This window comes from Lates calcarifer, linkage group LG12 (genome assembly GCF_001640805.2).
Source record: "Lates calcarifer isolate ASB-BC8 linkage group LG12, TLL_Latcal_v3, whole genome shotgun sequence".
Classification (NCBI taxonomy): domain Eukaryota; kingdom Metazoa; phylum Chordata; class Actinopteri; family Centropomidae; genus Lates; species Lates calcarifer.
Genome location: NC_066844.1, coordinates 12,512,795 through 12,532,807, shown reverse-complemented (window position 1 = coordinate 12,532,807; position 20,013 = coordinate 12,512,795). Strand labels below are relative to the sequence as shown.

The following is a 20,013-nucleotide window of genomic DNA, read 5'->3' as shown; positions in this document are numbered from 1 at the left end:
CATGCCAGTATGCTGACATGTTGGTAATTTGCACTAAAAACAAAGGTATCCAGGTATCTAGTAACAAACCAAAGCATTAGACATTCATTCATTATCTATACCACTTAATTGTTAAGGGTCACAGGGGGGCTGGAACCTATCCCTGCAAGACATTGGGCAAGATGCGAGGTACACCCTGGACACATCACCAGTCCATCACAAGGCCAACACATGTAGACAAACAACCATTCATACTTACATTCATACCTACGGGCAATTTAAAGTCACCAATTAACCTAATGCATGACTTTGGAGTGTGGGAGGAAGCTGGAGTTCCCAGAGAGAACCCACTCAAGCACAGGGAGAACACACAAACTCCACACATAAAAGCCCTGGGTTCGTACCCTGAACCTTCTTGCTATGAGGCGACAGTAACCACTGCACCACCGTGCTGCCCTCACACATTAGACAGTTAAAAATAAATGACTAAAACAATAGGGCTGATTACTATATTATTTTACTATACTATTTCAGCCTTGTCTCCTAAAAATTATGTATGCAACAAAACTGCAACAGTTTTTGACAAAACATATTTGCTTGCTGAGTTACGTTCAGAGGCAACATATTTTCTTAACGAATTAAGCACTAGTCCAGTCACCAGGAGGTGGCTGAAGTGGATGGTGGGCGTACAGACCAACCGTCATGCCAGACACATCCACAGTCCTGTCAGTGGTTAGGTTTAGGCAACAGAAGCACAGTGAACTTTCTCTGTATTAAACAGACCATGATCTTTCCCTAAATTAACCAAGTGCTGTGAATGTATAAACATAACCCTAAAACTTTTTATTAATACTGTAGTCACTACAAGTGGACATTGTACTGCAAGCTCAAATATTTTCACATAAAACATTTTACATTCAGTATCATTGACTTTGTGACTTTGTGACAACATATCCTCATTATGTTAACATAAAAAGTAAAATTATGTTTGCTACAAAACTTATTTGTTAATTTAGTTTTGTTGTATAGACCATAATTTTCAGGTCAGACAGGACAGACTTGACTGTTCTGTACTGTATCTGTACCATGCAATAGCTGTCCTAACATTTCACTCAAAACCACAAATCTCTACATTGTGGTAGTGCTAGAAGAGAGTCAGGGATTTCAGTGGGAAAAAAACTTAACCAGCGTCTCCTCGCAGTTTGCAACTCTATCATACTGATCCCACATGTTTTTGCAAACCTAAAATGTGATAATGGAGCCTCTGTCCACAAGGTCACTGGGCATCTGCTACTGTACTGAGCAGTAAAATTTTAACACCTCATCATGTTGTCAACAACTCTTCTTCATGGAAAGCAGCAGCACTTCTGTCTGGCATGTCACGACTCCACTGATCCAAGGCACACTGGAACATGTCGGTGAGACTTCATACAAAGATGGGAGGCTCAAGGACACTGCTCTCATTCACCAACATGCCACATAAATACACAGCCTGTCATACCCTGACAACAAGTGTAATACTGATAAGAGCCACTGAGGCATTGCCCTCAAAACATGGCATGTTAAGAGATGTGCTGTGTGTTTCCACTCTAGGGGTATTCTTTTTCTAAGATCACAATACTTCATCTTGGGTGAGCTTCAGCCAGTGGATCATGACAGATGAGGCTTGAGTGGAAAGGCTACAGTAAAGCACAACAACTGCATGACTCTTCAAGCTTCACATTCCTGCAGTAGGTCTGGAATCACCCCCAGAGAAAAAAAGACTACAGAGACCACATTTCCTCTATGCAGCTGTAGTAATTTCACATGCTCATCTTCCTCTCAGCAGCCTAGATATCTGAACCCAAAGTAGCACAAAGTTTGGCACTTCTCTAAATTAAAGGTGCTCACTCTTGGATGACTATCAACACACACATTTGTAGTGAGCAGAATTACCAAGAGCCATCAGGAGGCTTGGTATAAATTGTTGCAGAGGCATCATTCTGTCACAGTGTATCTAATAGAAGCTGACCTTTCTCATGCTGTGCTAGAGACCACTAGTGCATACACGAGGAAGGGGCGCCTCACCGCTGATGGATCTGTCCCTGAAGCTCCCAGACACTGCACACCGCAGGGACTACCAATGCAATTTTTTTTCTCTTTCCTCTATCATCCACCTCTCTCACAGATGATACTGTGATAAATGAGCAAAAGCAGCTTAGCTAAAGCGAAACATAGCAGTCCGAGAGCACGCTAACGAGAGTTTAAGATTAAGATTTTTTTTTTTTTTTTTTTTTTTGGAGCTGGGAAACAAGGACATGGGTGTGGGAGCACATGGGCAGTTTCAACAGGCATTATCATCACCTCGGGGGCAGGGAGACACGTGGTGGCAAGACTAAGCTTGTAGGCCTGTAAGCACACTGTCAAAACTGTGCTAAATTCTAAGAAGCATAAATATGACCCACAGATCTATGGTACTTGAAGGCATTACCTTTCAAATGCTTCTTTTTGAGATATTCCCTTTTGTCTCTTGTGAGTGTTCAGACTACAATTGTCAAAGCTGCTTCCAAGACAAGTCTACCAGCCATTTTTGTTTCTTCTCACCGCCCACTTTATGTCTGCATAATTATTTCATGGCAAAAGCTCAAATTCTCTTCAACAAATTATTAGTAAAAGCTATTTTGTATTAATAATGAAAAATACACAGGTTGTTTGGCTTGTAACCTAAGTGCATAAAATATGTTCCATTTAAATTCATCTTGAGTCCAACACTTTCAGATCGAAGCATATGCGCCTCTTGTTTTATCAGTCTCTGTCAAAAAGTGCTGTCACGGAGGCCTGTGTGTAATTGTCTTGGTGTGAAGCCTCCGCTGTGCTACAGATAATGAGAGACTGTCACAATGGTTGCACTTCCCAAACCAGATTCTCCACCACTATAATCTCTGAGCAGGAAAATTATTTCCTGTAGCCAAGACCAACAACTACAGCTGGGGTTTTTTTGTTTTGCTTCTTTGTCTTCTTTTGTTTTTGTTGTCTTCTTTTGTTGGGGGGGGGCTTTTGTTAAAGTGCTGACGACAAAAAACAACAAACAGGTCAGTGCGGTTTAGATAATGTTATCTTCAGTCATTTTAGCACCTTGATTGATGAAACTCTACTGCAAGCATTTTTACTGTTTAGTGTGTTTAGGTTGAAGATAATTTGATTACAAAGATAAACATTGTTAAGATGTTGACAGTGTTAATATGTCAGTTGTTAGCCAAGCAACTGTCAGCAGGCAGACTTATAGTCTGTTTTCAGTTCATATGCTCATGCCTATAACACAAGATACTCTAGCACCCTTCAACTCATCAGAGTCCCAGACAAACTGCTGTTTGTTCTCCATTAGATAAGGATGTGTTCGACTGTGCCGCAGTTCAAGTCACACAGTCAATAAACCACATTTCTCGACAATTTCAAACAGAACGAGTCTGATGACCCAAACTGCTTGAAGTTTTGCCTCAGCACGGCACACACAGTTATTCTCACCCTCATTTTGCATTTCCCTTTGAAGAAATACACAAACACACACACACATCCTCCCACACAACACACTCACACTTTCCCTTTGATTTAACGTTCTGCATTAGGTCCATATGAATTTATCTTTCTTTTTGTTCTTATGTGTATATAATGCATATTCATTACAATGTTTTTTTTCAGTTTTTACTTTTTTCCCAACTAAGCCCCTAATTTTTTTCTCTCACCTGTTTTGCGATGTTTACTGTACTGTGCATTTATGTTTATTCTTATGCAGAAATAAATCAACTTCCTTGCAAAGAGGACAATGATTGTGAAAGAATTTGCTAACAACATAAGCCACAATTTAAGCCCCTCACTGTAACAGCTTGTGTGCAGTGAGGTTATGTAGTTTAATATTTTTTCAATGAAAACAGCTGCCTATGATGCTGGTACAAAAAAAAGAAGAAAAAAAAGCTTTTGTGAGCTGTGAGAGTGAAAACAGTAAAGTTCAACAAAACCAATACAATGAGTGCAGACATTTGAGGGGAAATACCAAGATGTAATAATCTGTGGATTCATCCCACTTTCACATTACATATAAATAATTTAACCTTCTAATGTGACAGCATTAAATTTACACTTGTGCCGTGAGACAACTATGAACACTCTACTTCAACAAATATTTATGTAAGGTATCACTGAATGACAAAAAACCATCACTTAAACAAAGAGATGAAACCACTACTGATGCATATTCCATGTCTGAAAAGGACTAAGTTTTCAGAAAATTGAGTTGGTGTAATCCATTTATTGGAATTATAAATTTCAGTATCCAATACCAGTGTCAATGTCCAACACAATCATTTGTGGTATGAAACAGTTCCTGGACATCTTATCTTAAAGCATATAGATGTCAGTTTGGAATTTGCATCGCTCCAGTCCATAGTAACCGCTGCCAGAGTTTATTGTGAAATCCAAGTGGGAGTTGCAAGTCTTGCCTCATGACCCTGTTGTAAGCACTGACACAATACCTGCTTTGTTTCCCACAGTGTTAGCCTGGCTGGCGCAATGCTCAGATTAGTTTTTCTTTTTAGTGGAAACCTGATCTGCACACAGGATTTCTTTTAAATGTTCTTAACTTTAACTGAAAGCTAAATTTTGGTCAATTTACAGTGACCAAAAAAGAACACATACTTCCATCTTTTGCAATGTTTTTTTTGTTTGTTTGTTTGTTTGTTTGTTTTGGCTTCATTCACTTTTGATGCCATCAAGGTCAATTTATGTTCAGACTTCCACTACTCAAATAAAAAAAACTGCTTTTATTCAGTAAATATGCCAGTGCTGTGTCTGTCCAGCACAAGAATGTGACAGTGACCTTGTGTCAACCTGCATATGCATATTATTATGCTAATAGTCATGCTCAATTGCCTTTTACAAGTGCATGCCCTTATAACAGAGTTCATCAGGAAGAGCTCTCATCTGTGGGAATAAATCCAGAGAGAACAACACAGCCACAAGCTTCAGTTATCTTTCATAGGAAGGACACAGCTAGAAGCTAGAAGTCACAGAGAATGCCATAAATCACAGGTTGCCCTGAGTTATAGTCACACTCTTTTATAGTATTTAACTCAGAGGATTGAGATGGATCAGCTGGCAATATTCAGTAGGTATTGTAGGGATTCCCAGAAGCAAGCCTGGAGCATTTCCCATTGATTTTGGGATCAGTGCATAATTCTTTGAATCTATTAAAACTGCACTACATTCCTCACCACAGAAAATTTCAATTCATGCTAACCTTTCTGAGGTAAATGAATTATTGCAAGAGGCGATGAGTCATTGTACAGGGAGCAAATTATTTCACCTTTGTTGCATTAAATGGAAAGATAAAAGCTGCTGTTTTCTTTTTCAGAGCATACAGCATTTCTATAAATGTTAACTCTTTTTTTTTTTTTCTTAAATCATCAGAACAACTGCAGTGTGCTCCATTGGGAACAAGTCAGGAAACTTAAGAGGGTTGCTGGACGGATGCTATTTCTGCACTCTGCGCCAGCTGAACACATCCTGCTGTTTCCCAGCTAGCTAGAGCAGCACTCAGCCACTGTTGGCTAATGGACTGCTTAAAGTGAGAGGAGGCTGAGTGACTGTGGGGCCTGAGCATCAGAATGGCTGGCGTGCTGCAGGTGCAGACTGTCGCCGCACAAAGAGGCAGCAGCTGGTGCTCATGAGTCGTGTGTGGTTGTTTGCTTGCCCACTTTCCTCACCATTGTTTCTTTACAGACACACACACACACACACACACATACATACACACACACCCAGGGCCTAAGCTTTTCCGTATTCCGTGGAGAGCGAGGACGATTCACATTTTCCATGCCAGGATGCAGAGAATTAAGCTGTGGCATGGCTATCCACATGCATGCAAAATACCGCAGTGCTATGACGGTGTGAGGAGAGGACACACAGAGAAAAGGGGAGAGGAGACAACATGTGCGGTGCCTCTTTAACAAATTACCAGACTAATCCACAACGAAGAGATGATTTCACACAAAACACTGTGGTAACAGAGCCTGCAGCATCACCCACTGTCCCTGTCATGGCCCTGGAAACTTGTTCTCTGGTGCCCATGGGAGAAGGTGGCACAAGGCCACACCATATGGTATTCTATGTGGTGGGGCTACAACACTCTACAGGAGAGCAAAGCTGTCAAAGGAAGGATCCTGTCCATTAGACTAATTATTGTCTCTGTGATCCAGGAGGTTTTCTTCATAGCCAGGCCAAAGAGAGGCGTTACATTTTTTGTTCTCTCTCTTTCTTTCTCTCTCTCTCTGTTTCCCCACCAATGCCCTTTGTGATCTGATAGGCCTGAAATAATAAGCAGTTAGTGTGTTATCTGCTAACAGCTCCATTACAGTATGCAGATAAAGCTGCACAGATCTCAGCAGGTGCAACCCAGCAGCTGTGCTCTGTAATAACAGTGGAGGCCATCACAGTGACATGTAATTATCATGTGGTGAGGTTCAGACTAGCTTTAAAAAATCATCAGAATGTCAAGTCCTAAAATTAGCTTCAGCATGTTTAGCATTTATATTAAGGTTGCTCTAATAAGACGTTCACTTCGTGGTGGGTGGCTCTCATATCAACTGGACCTATGTGTCGTTTTCCCTCTAAAACACACACACACACAGTAAAAAACATGAACTCTCGTTTGTTTTCCATGTCTTACATTATGTAATGAACCCAAACAGGGATGAAGCTGATGTGTTTACACTGTATATTTACAGCAAAAAGTTCAGTCACTTCTTGTGGCATACAGTGTTCCTGTTATTCGGTTCTTACTTTTAAATTAAAAATAGATAAATAAATAAATCGGGAAATCTGTCTGTCTTAGTTTTGATGGTTATGAAATGCATGAAAATATAATTTCGAAAATACTATGTGGACTGCATGGTTTTTCAGGGACACACTGTATTCTGCCTTTTCACAGAAATCTAAATGTGAGCATACCACAGATGTAATTAGGGAGCCACACTGAATCAGTTAAGTTAAAATACATGATTGAAATAAAATGTCTAAAAAGAAATACAATATTTGAATATTTTGTAAAAGCAAACAAGCAGGGAACAGGGAGATGTGGTTGGTGTTCATTAAAATTAAACTTGAACACAATGTTGGAACCACGACAGGCTATGATTTCTCACTAAAGATATGACATTTACAGTTTGCAATGGGCTACATTTATCTCTAATGAGGCATTAACCACATCAACAACATCTCCACCCTCCACCTGCTCTGCTATGATCTTTCAGCTGTGACGATCTCTCTATATTTTGTTGTTTTGTTATTGTTTTTTAAGTCCTAATCGTGAACCTATTCTTGACGCTGCTTAAGGCTGCCATTGTTTCAGCAATATCCATTCAATGTATTTACATACAGTAATTATCTCCCCATATAGTAGATTTTATTGGTAGTGGGAGTGTCCAGCATTCCTGTGGCTGATTTAGGTTCCCTGCCTAAGTACAAGGGATTCACAGTAGGTAAGCTGTGTAGTTATAGAGTTAAACTTTTATTGTTAAGCAGCCATGGAAACACAATGTGTTTATTGGAAATCAGATCTTTTTCCTAAACAAAATAACATTAGTTTGTTTGGCTGCTACATAATTAGACACATCACCCCTCTCCTGTTGTATTTCTGACAAAGTAACTGCTCATCGAGTGTTTGCTGTAGTGGGTGCAGGTGTTGCCAAATCAACAAGGATATGTAAGAAATATCTTAGGGATTAATACTTTAAAAACACTTCTAATATACTAGATAGGGATTTATGACTTTATAAGTAAGGCTCTCTTCCCAGTGTATTAGCAGTGGATTTTCTGAGCCATGCTTGTTATATAAAATGTTTACTATAAATGTGGTACTCACTGACTTTTCGCAGCAAGAAAAGCTATACATTTTGGACAAATAAGGACTCGAAATGCAAATTAAAACTGACATCTCATCCCATTGCTACTTTTTACAAATATACATATTAAGTCAAACCAATGACCCTTTTTCAAAACAATTTTCAAATGGTGATTGTTTTATCCTTTATGCTTTACCCAACTTTTTAACAAGCATCACTTCACTATTACCAAAATTGCAAACCCCAGCAAAGCAAGAAGCAGCTGCCCAACATGAAAGTACACTATCATCTACAGTATTCCACTATATAAGTTACGAAGTCAAAGCAAGAAGCTGAATACAGACTCTAATCAAGCATTATCCAGCACCATGTGGTTCTTCAACAAACCAGACATCTGAACTCTGCTCATAGGATCCACAAGATGAAATGGCTCACAGATAAAAGTGATCAACCATTCAAAATCAAAAAAGCATGTATGTGTACCTCTGTATGTGTGTGACTCTGTTACTGAGCGTTCGTTTGCTCTCTGTGGTCTGAGATTTGCCACCACACGCTTGTTGCTGCCATCGATCTGTCCTCCTCAAAGTGTCCTCTGCTACTTGTCCTTAAAAAGCAACATAGCGAGAGGGTTCTGGGCAGCCTGCAGCCTTGTTCAACATCTGTGGCACAGTCTGCCAGCAGAGGTTGAGAATTTATGCCACAAGGTTACACAGAAACACACTGAAGTCAGAGGGCAGGAGCTACATAAACTGCTCTGGACTAATAACAGTTAGAGCCAGGCTATCTCACTCAGAAGAATTTCTGTCTGTCTGACTAAAAATGTTAAATGATCTGGGTGAGTAAATTTTATATGAAGTGATCTTTAAGATGCATTCTGAATTTACAAATTATAACCAATGTAAACAAAGGGAGAAGAAAAGACATTTCAGAAATATATTGACATCTTTAAGCAGGTATGTAATTTGAATACATTATTTCAAAGGCAGCAAAAGGGTTTGGCCAATTAGGTGGCTATTAGCTGCTTATCCTACTTTAAGGCTGCAAGTATTATTTATAATCTATTTAGTTTTTGACTAATTGACTTCAATATCACAAACAATGACAGAAGACAAGAAAAGCTTAGGGCCCTGACTTCTGAGAAGCAGTCAAGAGGAAAATGTTTGTTATTTTTGCTTGATCAATGACTTAAAAAATTAATCAATCAGCAAAATTGTCCTTCAGTTAATTTTCTGTTGCTATGGGGAAAGAGTAGATGAGCTTCTGCTGTGTTTCACTGCTGACTAAACTGCACATTTTGGGATTTTCTCAACACTGCCTCAGAGGTGCAAAACAATGGGTATTGTATAAAAGGGCAGCCAGGAGACCATTCACGTCTCATTAGGATGTTTCCTCACATCTCTTTTTGCTTCAAATTGAAGATGAGATTGACTCTAAAACCCATTTATTTTCTTCTGCCAATATGTAGCCTGTTTACAACAGATAGACTGAGGTTGTCCTCTCAAATCCAAAGTAAGCCTACTATTGCAGCACTCAAGCTTCCACTGACTTCATGTATTTTAATCAAGATGAAGAAGGAAAAACAAACTGAAAGTATCCAGCACTGTGTACAGTAATAATTTCTTTAATAATTTTAATTAATTATGAATTAATTTTAATTAATAATTTAATTTCTTTGTCAAGTCTTTTTGTCTCATAGAAGTCTTAAAAATGCAATGTGTTAAAGTAGGATTCAGAGTTTCTCAGATGTTAGGGTGGTATTCATCAGGGCTGCGTAAAATATGTGCAGTACAAGAGACGTGTGGCTCATGGAGGGCACCAGAGAAGGGCAGAGGCACAACAGTGCTATTGAAGAAGTGTTTTCACTCCTTCCTGTTAAACACAAGCTCAGCTGCAGTTTTCAATTTTAAGATTTTCACATCTCAGCCTCAGATTTACAACCACACTGACCTCAGAGCAGGTTCAACCTCACTATAACAAACTCGCAGACTGCAAACACCAGGATACCACTCCTGGAAAGGGCTGTGTAGCCAAAATGGGATTTTTGACTAAAAGAAAACCCAGATGATTCAGTTTGGTTTGATGTATGGAATGTAAAAACACTCCCACTATCAAAGTTGGTATCTTACAGTTACTTTGATCACAGATGAAAGCTAATAATTACAAGACTACTCTTCAGTATGATAAAAAAAAATAAAAAAAATTCAGAGTAGTGAAAAACACACAACACTCCGGGGAGTCTCGGGTGGAAACATAAAATGTGCAAAAGCTGGCAAAAGAACAAAATGTCTCTTCATGTTTAGTCTCTTTTGACATCTGATTTTGTTGTTAAAACATTAAAATCAAGTAATCTGCAATTCAACTGATTTCTAGAAAGGCTCATATAGCAATTTAACCCCTGCAAATTAGCCACATCACTATGCCCATATCAACTGCAAAAACAATGAAACTTAACACTTTGGCTCGCACATGAATCTTTTTTGTTGTGCTTTAAGCAGGAGGCATTCTTGAGTCTTTACTGCAGTAATCCTGTGTGAGAAGCATCCTTGGGCGAGCTGTGAGACATTTAATAAGAGGAGTGATTCTGCTTTTATGGACTCTTACGATCCGCAGTGCTAGATATTCACACAGCAAATGTTACATCCTGACAAGTTAAGATGGAATGGGCAGAATTCCCCCAAACTCACATACCATTTATGAAGAATTTCAGACTACCTTAAGTCGCTTTCCTGCATTCACCACCAAGACAGGCCCAGTGCATACTTCTACCAAAGTGCCAACCAGTCTCTTTCCAAATACTCTTGTCCTGTTCAGACCATATTTCACTTTCCCTTTGCCACGTGGTATTCTTCCTTGTGAAGAAGTGCTCCATTGTGCCACACTTTACTGTCTCAGGAGGAGAAAAACAACATTCCAAGTGTAAACCCGGAGGGAGAAATAATCCATGGGCTGACACAGTTATGCAATATCAAGTTACTCCAGAATTTGACTACAGTTCATGCCGGGACACCCAGCAGGCTCCTCACTGCTTCCATGACCATGCATTCCAATGGGGAAATTACACAGGGGAGATGTTCACACACATACACAGAGTACAGTTGAGGACAAAATTATTAGCCCCCCTATGAAATTTAAAGGTTTTTCAAAATTTTCCAAAGTGTTTTTTTAACAGAGAAAGGAATTTTCAGCATATTAGTTTTCTTTAGAAAGCATAAATTATTTCTATTTGCACACAATAACAGAACTATTACAGAAAAAAAAAGAAAATTACCAGGGTCAATATTACTAGCCCCCTTAAGAACTGCCCTTTTTATTAAGCCATAGCACAAACCACTGTTGGGCAATTATGTGCTAGCTTTTACAAGCTTTGAGCATTACAAAGCTTGTAAATCAAGTTAAAACTGAGGTTATCTAATTTACACACAGTATAAAAACTTTAGTAAGGGTTTGAGCTGTCACTTGAGAAAGCATCATGCCAAAAACAAAAGAAATCAGTTTAGACTTGAGAAAAAGAATTGTTGATGCTCACAAATCAGGAGAAGGATATACAAAGTTATCACAGCATTTCCAAGTGTCAAGAACTGGAGTGAGAAGTATCATCAAGAAATTCAAAGAGAGCCACACAGTACAGAACAAGCATGGCAGAGTTAGGAAGCAAAATATTTTAAAGACCCTGGAAAGAAAACTAGTGAGAGACATGTCTAAAGACCCCAGAACAACAGCAACAATTGTAGTCTCAAAGAAGGCAATTACTAGAACTCCACTTCTGCAGAATAAACACCTTCAAGCCAGACTGAAGTAAGCTAAGGACAACCTGGAGAAAGATTATGCATACTAGAAGCATGTCCTTTGGTTAGATGAGACAAAACTAGAGCTCATTGGCCATAGAGACATTGCTTATGTTTGGAGAAAGAAGGGAGAGGCATATAACCCAAAGAACACCGTCCCCACAGTGAAACAGTGGTGGTGGGAGTATTACACTGTGGGGATGCTTCAGTGTGTCTGGAACCGGGAATCTTGTCAAGGTGAAAAGAATCATGAAGAAAGAAGGATATGTGAAGATTTTGAAAGAAAACCTTGAGCAGTCAGCAGCAAAACTGGGTCTGGGTTGTCACTTTGTCTTCCAACACGGCAACGCCCCAAAACATACATAATTTTGTTTCTGTGTGCAAAGTAAAATAATGTAAGCATCCAAAATAATACCAGGATGTTTGAAAAAGCTGTGTTAAAATGATTTGCTCTGTTTATCAGCACTTGGGAAATACTTTTAAAACAATGAAATTTTCATAGGGGGCTAATAATTTCGTCCTTATCTATAAAATATATACACAGTGCAGCCAGGTTCTGAAGCTAAAACAAGTAAATTCTGACTTTGTCCTCTTGGTAAAGACATATATACACACACATATCAATGTGGGCAAATATACATGGACTGACATAACGTGGTACTGCGCATTACATACACAGACACTCACTTACTCACACATCAGGTACTGTGTTGCGTTTATATGAATGCTCATGAATGCTCATCCAAATTCTGCTATCCTCCCACTAAGGGCATGCCAGCAGCCACTGCAGCATAAGGAAACTGACTGCATCAGTCTGTGTGTTTTGGGGCGTGGGTGGAGGTGTACACTTACGGGGGGGCTTTAAAGTTCATAGGCTGACCATGATGCAATGGTTGAATTTTTGAATTTGACCAAATGTTGTTTATTTTTCAACATAGTCTCCCCTGCAGTCCACACATTTCTTCCATCAGTGTTGCAGCACTTGGATTCTTGTGGAATAGAAGCTCTCGTCCTGATGCTCAAAAAAGTTCTCAACAGCAGATACGACCTCATCATCAGTCCGATAGTGCTTTCCAGCCAAGTGTTTTTTCACATTGCGGAACAGAAAATAGTCAGGTGGTGCCAAATCAGGAGAATATGGAAGGTGATCAACCAGTTCAAAGCCACAGTCTCGCCTGTGACATAACCAGCCTGGTGTGCTTTTGACCAGGCGTCAAAAGCCATGGCACCCATCAAGCAGAAACCTTTGACATGCCAAGTTCATTGTGCAGAATGTTTCTCGTTCACAGGAGATGCCTACAGCATTAGCTATCTGATTACAGTTAAATGTGTGTCATCCATCACCATGTGGTGAACACAGTCAATGTTTTCTTGGGTGGTGACAGGACATCCAGACCTTGGGTCATCTTCAAGGCTCTCCCTGCCCCTCTTGAATTCAGCTGCCCACTTTTGCACAGTTGATAAAGTTGGAGCATCATCCCCTAATGTAGCAACCATGTCAGCATTAATGTCCTCGGGGGCTAAACCCTTTTTCTGCAGATATTTGTCCTGAATTACTTCTTTATTGTGGGTTTATCCTAAAGGAAACAATGCAGTTAGTATCAGGAAAGGCTGAATTTAATGCATGCCAAGTTTTATTGCTGTGGCATAACTCCTTTTTGGTCAACCTATGAACTTTTCAGCCTACCCTTGTATTGTCAGGTAGCCTTGCCTTGCTATCCTGATGTACATTGCAATGAGTGACATGAAATATGAATATGAAAGCCAATAATAGAAAAACACAACACAGGCCTATAAAATCTGTCATACTTTGCAGGTATACAAAGTGAAGAGAAAACAGGTTGAGTCATATTACACTAATGCCAGCGTGGCATACAATTAGCTTAGGGCTCAACATTGTGAGGGAAATCACACTACAATTCTTCTGACCAGTATTACAATGTGAGAAGTTAATTTCAATTTCAATAAATTAAATTCCCAGCTTGTACATGTGATCTACATAGTATTAGTATAGATATTATGTATATGTATAGATATTATAATACACAAATTCATCTTGTTTCTACATGTAAGAAAGTTCATTTTTCATCTTTTTAAACATCAAACCATTTGTTATTTCTTTCTCAACAATTTCTTTCTCTTGTTAGCTACACATTGCAGACACTAGCACACAGACAGTATATTAACGATAAAACTGAGTTATATTTTGTTGTTAAGCAACACAGAATTCACGGTTTAGCAACACAGAATTCGTGGTAATTAGCTACAGCTAACTACATTTTCCAACCACAGATATAAGGTCGTCAATTAAATATTTCACTTTATCAACTTGTTGATACTTTGTAAATAATGTGAGTTATAATTGAAATGTGGCTCTTGTTTCAAATTACAATTTAAATACAATAACTATTTTTAAAGCTCTGCTGCAACTATGTAAAAATGTCTAAAACAAACAGAGTCTGGGCTGGTGTCTACTGGAGCTGAAACTTACTCTGTTCAATTAGGCTGACCTGAAGGTGGGTGGTTGTCTCTAATTCATCACAGAACATGCCCTCTGCTAAAATCTGAGTCTGACATCAGTGTGTCTGTGTGGCTCAGCCTGTTTTACCCCTACACTGTTTGTCACCTCAACAATAACAGAAAGCATTACACATAATCTCCTGTTTAATATGCTTGTCCTGAGCCCCAGGTATTATTGGAACCTTCAGTAAAAACCTGCCAGTTATAAATTCTGTCAATCTGTGCTAAACAAGGACTGACCTGGAACCTGAGTGGATGAATAATTGAGAAGAGGAGGGTCTGAGTGCTGCAACCACACTACCCATAATTCCTCTCGATCACCAAACCCTGTAAATTATCTACGAGAATACTCAGCGGCACAAGAATCATACTTATCATGTGATAGTACTTGTCAGTGTTCAAGTCCCTTATGTGTGCAGTGATGTTCTACATTCATACTGATGTTTGTCTCTGTTTATTAGGAGCTAGAGGATATTCAGATCAGCAGATTCTTCATTATGATTCCCCTTCTTATTCCTGTGTGCACCCTCTGGAATAATGCATTTCTCTACTTAAAGGCAACTTCTGTGCTCTTCTTAAGACATGAAGAGTCACCCTATGGCACCTCTAAAGAACACTACAAGGAGAAATGAAACTGATGAGTAGAAGGGGTTATTTTTGCCCTCTTTTAACCAAAACTTTGAGTCTGCCTTAATGAAGACCATATGAAAATGGTGCAGTTCTTTGATTATTTGAATGTCTTTTTGGATCCATTAGATACAATCCATATCAAATATGTGAACTGACAGCTATGTTTAAACAGGGCATGCACTGAGTAACAACAGCTGAATTTCTAAATGCATATTTGTAATGATGCATTTCACATTGTGTTCTTTGGTATTCAAGCCAACATAGAAAGGACCTGATTAAAATGAGTAATAAATCATTTACTAATGATTGATAAATTACTTTTGGGTTTCCAGGTTGTGAAAATGTCTTGCTGTTGAGTCATTAAATACATATTAATAAAGTCATTAATAGAGGGTCATACATTTTTCACTTTCCAATAAGACATCAGCATACAATTATACAGTAAACAGTAAAAGTTATAAATGTGCTTGATAATTGATAAGATTCAACAACAACTGACCAACCAGAGTTATAAATTATAAATAGATAATGAAGTCAAAAAATATTGTTGAAGATTGTTGCCCAAAGACCCAGCAGCACTTTTCCAGAAGGTCAGAGGTCAAATTAGTAGTTGGGGTGCTGCCATGTTTTTGGGAAAGCCAACAATGACTTCATCACTAGAAAACAGTACTTGCAAGAAACAGAGAGATGGAGACAATTGACTTAAGCATTTGCTGCCATGTCGTTCACAAGAGACATATGGCTGGGGAAGTGAAGACTCACTGTCGGGGGGGGCAAAACTGTCAGCTGTCCATGTTCATGATATTCATGTGCAACAAATCCAAGAGTAGAAAAAAAATCTTCATGCTAATTTTTGGTGTTCACATAGATGTCACATGAGAGGAGTAATCTGAATTGATAGACTGTACCTGATAAGTGCAGCCTTTTAAAGCCAGCTCACACAGTTCACTTCACTAATTTAGTGGATGAGAGAGGCCTTGAAATAAGAGAGGCTGAATATGCTGACCCAGCACTTTGTAGGTAAATGGCTGTCTGTCCTGTCACCCTTGTCTGTGAAAGGGACTGAATGCTAGACGACACTCTCACTATCTCGTACACACAGACACACACAAGTACACACCTCCTATTCAGACAAAACAATGCACAGTTCTGGGTCTTTGATTATTTGCTGTGGTTCATTGAGACTGGCTGAGAGAGATGCAAATACATCACTAGAGTGGACATCCCCCACCCCCAACCATGTTTTGGCCAGACCTTTCTCCAGGCGCGGTCTGCGACAGATGTAAAAGAGCCAAAGCTGCATGACTGTTATATACATTAGGGTCAGAGCTATACAACAGCATGCCATTTTGGCTGGTCTTTTCATTTAAAATTAGATAAAACCTTGTCATGTCATCTATTGGCAATTTAGTGGTTCCTTGTTTTGTGTTACAGGTGGCTGACCAGACAAATTATCGCAATGTGATGTGAGGGGATTTTAACCATCTGAAAGATTTTGAGTTTGTAAAAAAAGTAAATAAATAAAATCCAACTTAAAGGACAGTCACTCCATTGAAAAACAATGCCAGTTCTATTAGTTATGGTGTCACATGATGGTTGGTTTGTTTTTTTCCAGTAAAACAAGAAGTCTGCAGAGTGTACAGTAAACACAGAAACCTTGCTGTGCAATAACCAGAATTTCAATAGTACTTAAGATAGCAAAGTGGAAAAACTCAATGCAATATTGACATTTGTTTTACTATATTCGCAAAAAGTGCTCTACAAGCCTAAGTTTCATTTCAGAGTCACATTCAGATGCCTCAGGGCAAATATGTTCAGACTAGTATAGTTAAAGAAAGTGTCAGTCAGGTTCTGGACAGAGGACAACAATACTGAGTATAAATCCAAACAGAGGGAAGGAGCAGAAAACATGAAATCAATAACTGTCCAGCAAATCATGAATTAAATTACTAATTCAAAACTGGTCAACAAACAGTTTCAAGAAACATAGAACAATTACACTGAAAAAGCCAACAGAAATATTCAAGGAATGGAAAAGTTGAGTTGAAGCTGTCCCATAGGTAACTGTCACATATTCATATACTCATTTACTCACTCATTTATGATCTGGATGAGTCTGTGTGGGTTTCCTCTGGCTGGCTGGTTTCCTCCCACACCATAATTCATACATGTTTAGTATTAAAAGTACTGCTGCCATTGCTGTTGGCCTTGGCACTGAATTGGACTTCAATCCCTGGCATTGGGGAATGGCTGACCTCTGCTCCTAAGAAGTTAGAATGGGTCGAATGCAGAGGACTAATTCGTCCACAGGGGTGAAAAGTAAACTTTTGGCAAATAACTGATGGCAAATAACATCAGCTATCAGCTCATTCTGACCTTAATAAACTGCTCTGACACATAAAAGATGACACCACTGACAATTGGATGCAGTTTTTGATTTTGACTAGAAGCTTGACATACCCCTGGCTGTTGAAGAGGTATTGTAATAACCTTGAGAAGATGGTTAAATTGAGATTCTATCAAATAAGTATGACGGATGACTCAGTGGCAGACACCTATGATTGATGCAGTGTGATAAAAAGCCTCGATCTGAATCTGACATTGATCTTCGTTCTGCTTCCTGCTCTCGACTTCTGCTGAAGTCTGTTCAGCTGGGTAAACAAAAGAGACGGCTAATAACCTGTCGTTGTGTTTAATCAATGTTCCCTCCAAGTCTTACCTACATTTCATCAATACGAGAATCATGGAAGATTGGAGGGGTGACCAGAGTGCAATGCTGCCCAGAGAGGGGTGAAAGGATGAAAAGAGGGGTGGAAGGATGAAGGGTTCAATACTGAGAGATGAGACAAAAAGTGGCTGGATGAAGTACTCTCAAGACAAATAAAGTGTAACTGGCATGGTCCCCTTCAAACAGATTAAGTGTCCTTTGGGTAGTAGCTGTTATTTAAGGGCTAAATCTTGATTTTGGTTGGTCTTTTCATTTTTATTTTTAACATTTATTTAGTGGAGCTGGCATTTGACACTGATTCCCGATTTAATTAGTCTAAATTTAATCCAATTCAATTCTTGATGGTTCAGCCACATAACAGAAATACCAATACTACACAAAGCTCGCCTCAGCATTCACCCAGGCAACTTGAATTTCTTTTTATTCCAAGTATTCCAAAGCAAGTCTGAGGCTTTCTGTTGAATACAAAAATACTTAGAGTGCAAAATACAAGTTAAATTGGAAATCCATTTCCCATTCATGGGAAACCAAGGAAAATGTCATATGGACTACCACTACCAGATGCTTTAACAAGGTACATTTATAAGCAGTTTGAAAGTCAAACTCAGTCTATTCACTAGTTTAACTGTTAGTATTTCTTGATGTTAACCCACTATCAGCAGACAGCTGGCTAGCTACAATTAGCAGGTAGAATCCACTCACTGTTCAGTCAACTCTGATGACTTCACTTCATGAAACCAGATAATACTTGATCAACAAACACAAAGCGAGAGTGCAGATTAGTGCACAGAATCAATTTTCAGTCTGTCCCTCGCATAGATGGGATTGTTTGATTCACTATGAAATAGCCACAGCTAGGCATCTAGGCTCACTAGTCAGATTTCCAGCAGTGCAAGTTTTAACCACATTTCCAAAAAATCAGCTAAAGCAAATGTGCAGTTATGTGCAGTTATGAGAATATTAGGAGCTGAGAGCTGGTGACACTAATTCTCTCTCTCTCTCGGTGCCTAACTATTGCAGAAGGCGGCACAATAAGAGGATGTAATTGAAAAAGCACTAAAAGCTAAAACAATGGAAAACAATATAGTTTCCACAGTCCACACAGATCTGATTCTTTTTCTTTCACTAACTCTGTTTACATTGCACTTTGTGTCATTTTGTTTTAATTGATACACAAACTTTTGAACCTCAGAGTTTTGAGTGAAAATAACCATTTGGTGTAAGTTATAATGTCTTGATTTCCACAATGTAACATTAGCCATTTTACACTTTGCGCAGGTCTAACTTAAACTACAATCTCCATGAAACATTTAGTACAAACGTACGAATATTCACTGAGAAAAGGCACAGATAAAAAGATCAGTCAATCAGAAAATCATCTGTTTTACCCAGCCATATTACTTGCTATTCAAGTATATTTGAATCAATAGTGTCGGACTTTATGTTCCAACACTATCGTCTCACTGTCAGTCTCCCCTCATGTTTTAAACTCTAATGGGCCAATGTCTTATGACAATGTACATATTGTACAGTGTGTTAGGGAGACTCTCAGTCTGTCAGGGTCTGTCACGTTCAGTTTCAATCAATTTTCTCCAAAACCTGGCAGAGATTATGTATTGCCAGACACAGGATTATAGGTATAAGATGTTGAACTAATGAAACATCACTTGACTTTGGAGGTTTTTACATCCTGCAAGACTCAAAATTAATAAGAAATGTGTGTGCTTCTATGAGAGTAGATTTATGAGACATTAAAAGCAGGAAAATCCTTTGGTTTGTACAAACATTATTCTGCATGTGACAGTCACTGTATTGCTGTTGCATGAAAACTCTGCTATACACTTGATTTATTTACAGAATTGAAAAGCTTATATGCTCCATTACTTGCACTTAGGTTTTAGAAATGAATTCAAAATCAATTATGTATTTTATAATTTGCAGTGGTTATCAATCTGGAAGGGAGGTAGTTTTACTTCTCCAAAAATTAAAAGAAAAACAATTTCAGGGAAGAATAATCTTTGACAGTTCTCTCTCTCTCTCTCTCTCTCTCTCTCTCTCTCTCTCTCTCTCTCACACACACACACACACACACACACACACACACACACACACACTGTGTGACTTTCTGCAGAACTTTTGAAGCAAGAAATTCACAGATATAAGAATTAGATAAATAGCTTGTCCTTAATTCTGCACTGAACAACACTCAAAGGCAAAAACAGAACAAATCAGCATGACCAGAATACTGTAATTTCCAGCTTCCACCAATCATATGAATGACAACATTTAATGTGCTGCATCCAATGTACTTTCTATCTCCAGACATAAAATATTCACAGAAAGAAAACAAACTCACACTGGACTTGAGTTGTTGAAAAATGGATAATCACCCCAAACTATAAAATGTGAAAAACGTAAAGTATAATAAGCTTGAATTATGAATGTGGGCATGGTGACCAATGAGTAAAGGAGTAAATTATGTACATGAGCCAACACA

The 20,013-nt window shown here is 38.7% G+C and overlaps 1 protein-coding gene across 8 annotated transcripts in view; it reads right to left on the bottom strand.

Annotated features, from left to right (window-relative positions):
- LOC108886581 (band 4.1-like protein 1) overlaps positions 1–20,013 on the bottom strand; it is a 75,069-nt gene that overhangs the window by 43,278 nt on the left and 11,778 nt on the right. The window contains exon 1 of one of the 8 annotated variants that reach the window (XM_051074766.1): positions 10,542–10,784. The exons of the other annotated variants lie outside the window; for them this stretch is intronic. The gene's annotated coding sequence lies outside the window, so the exon portion shown is untranslated. Of the gene's footprint in view, positions 1–10,541; positions 10,785–20,013 lie in introns of those variants that run through there. 8 annotated transcript variants of the gene reach the window in all.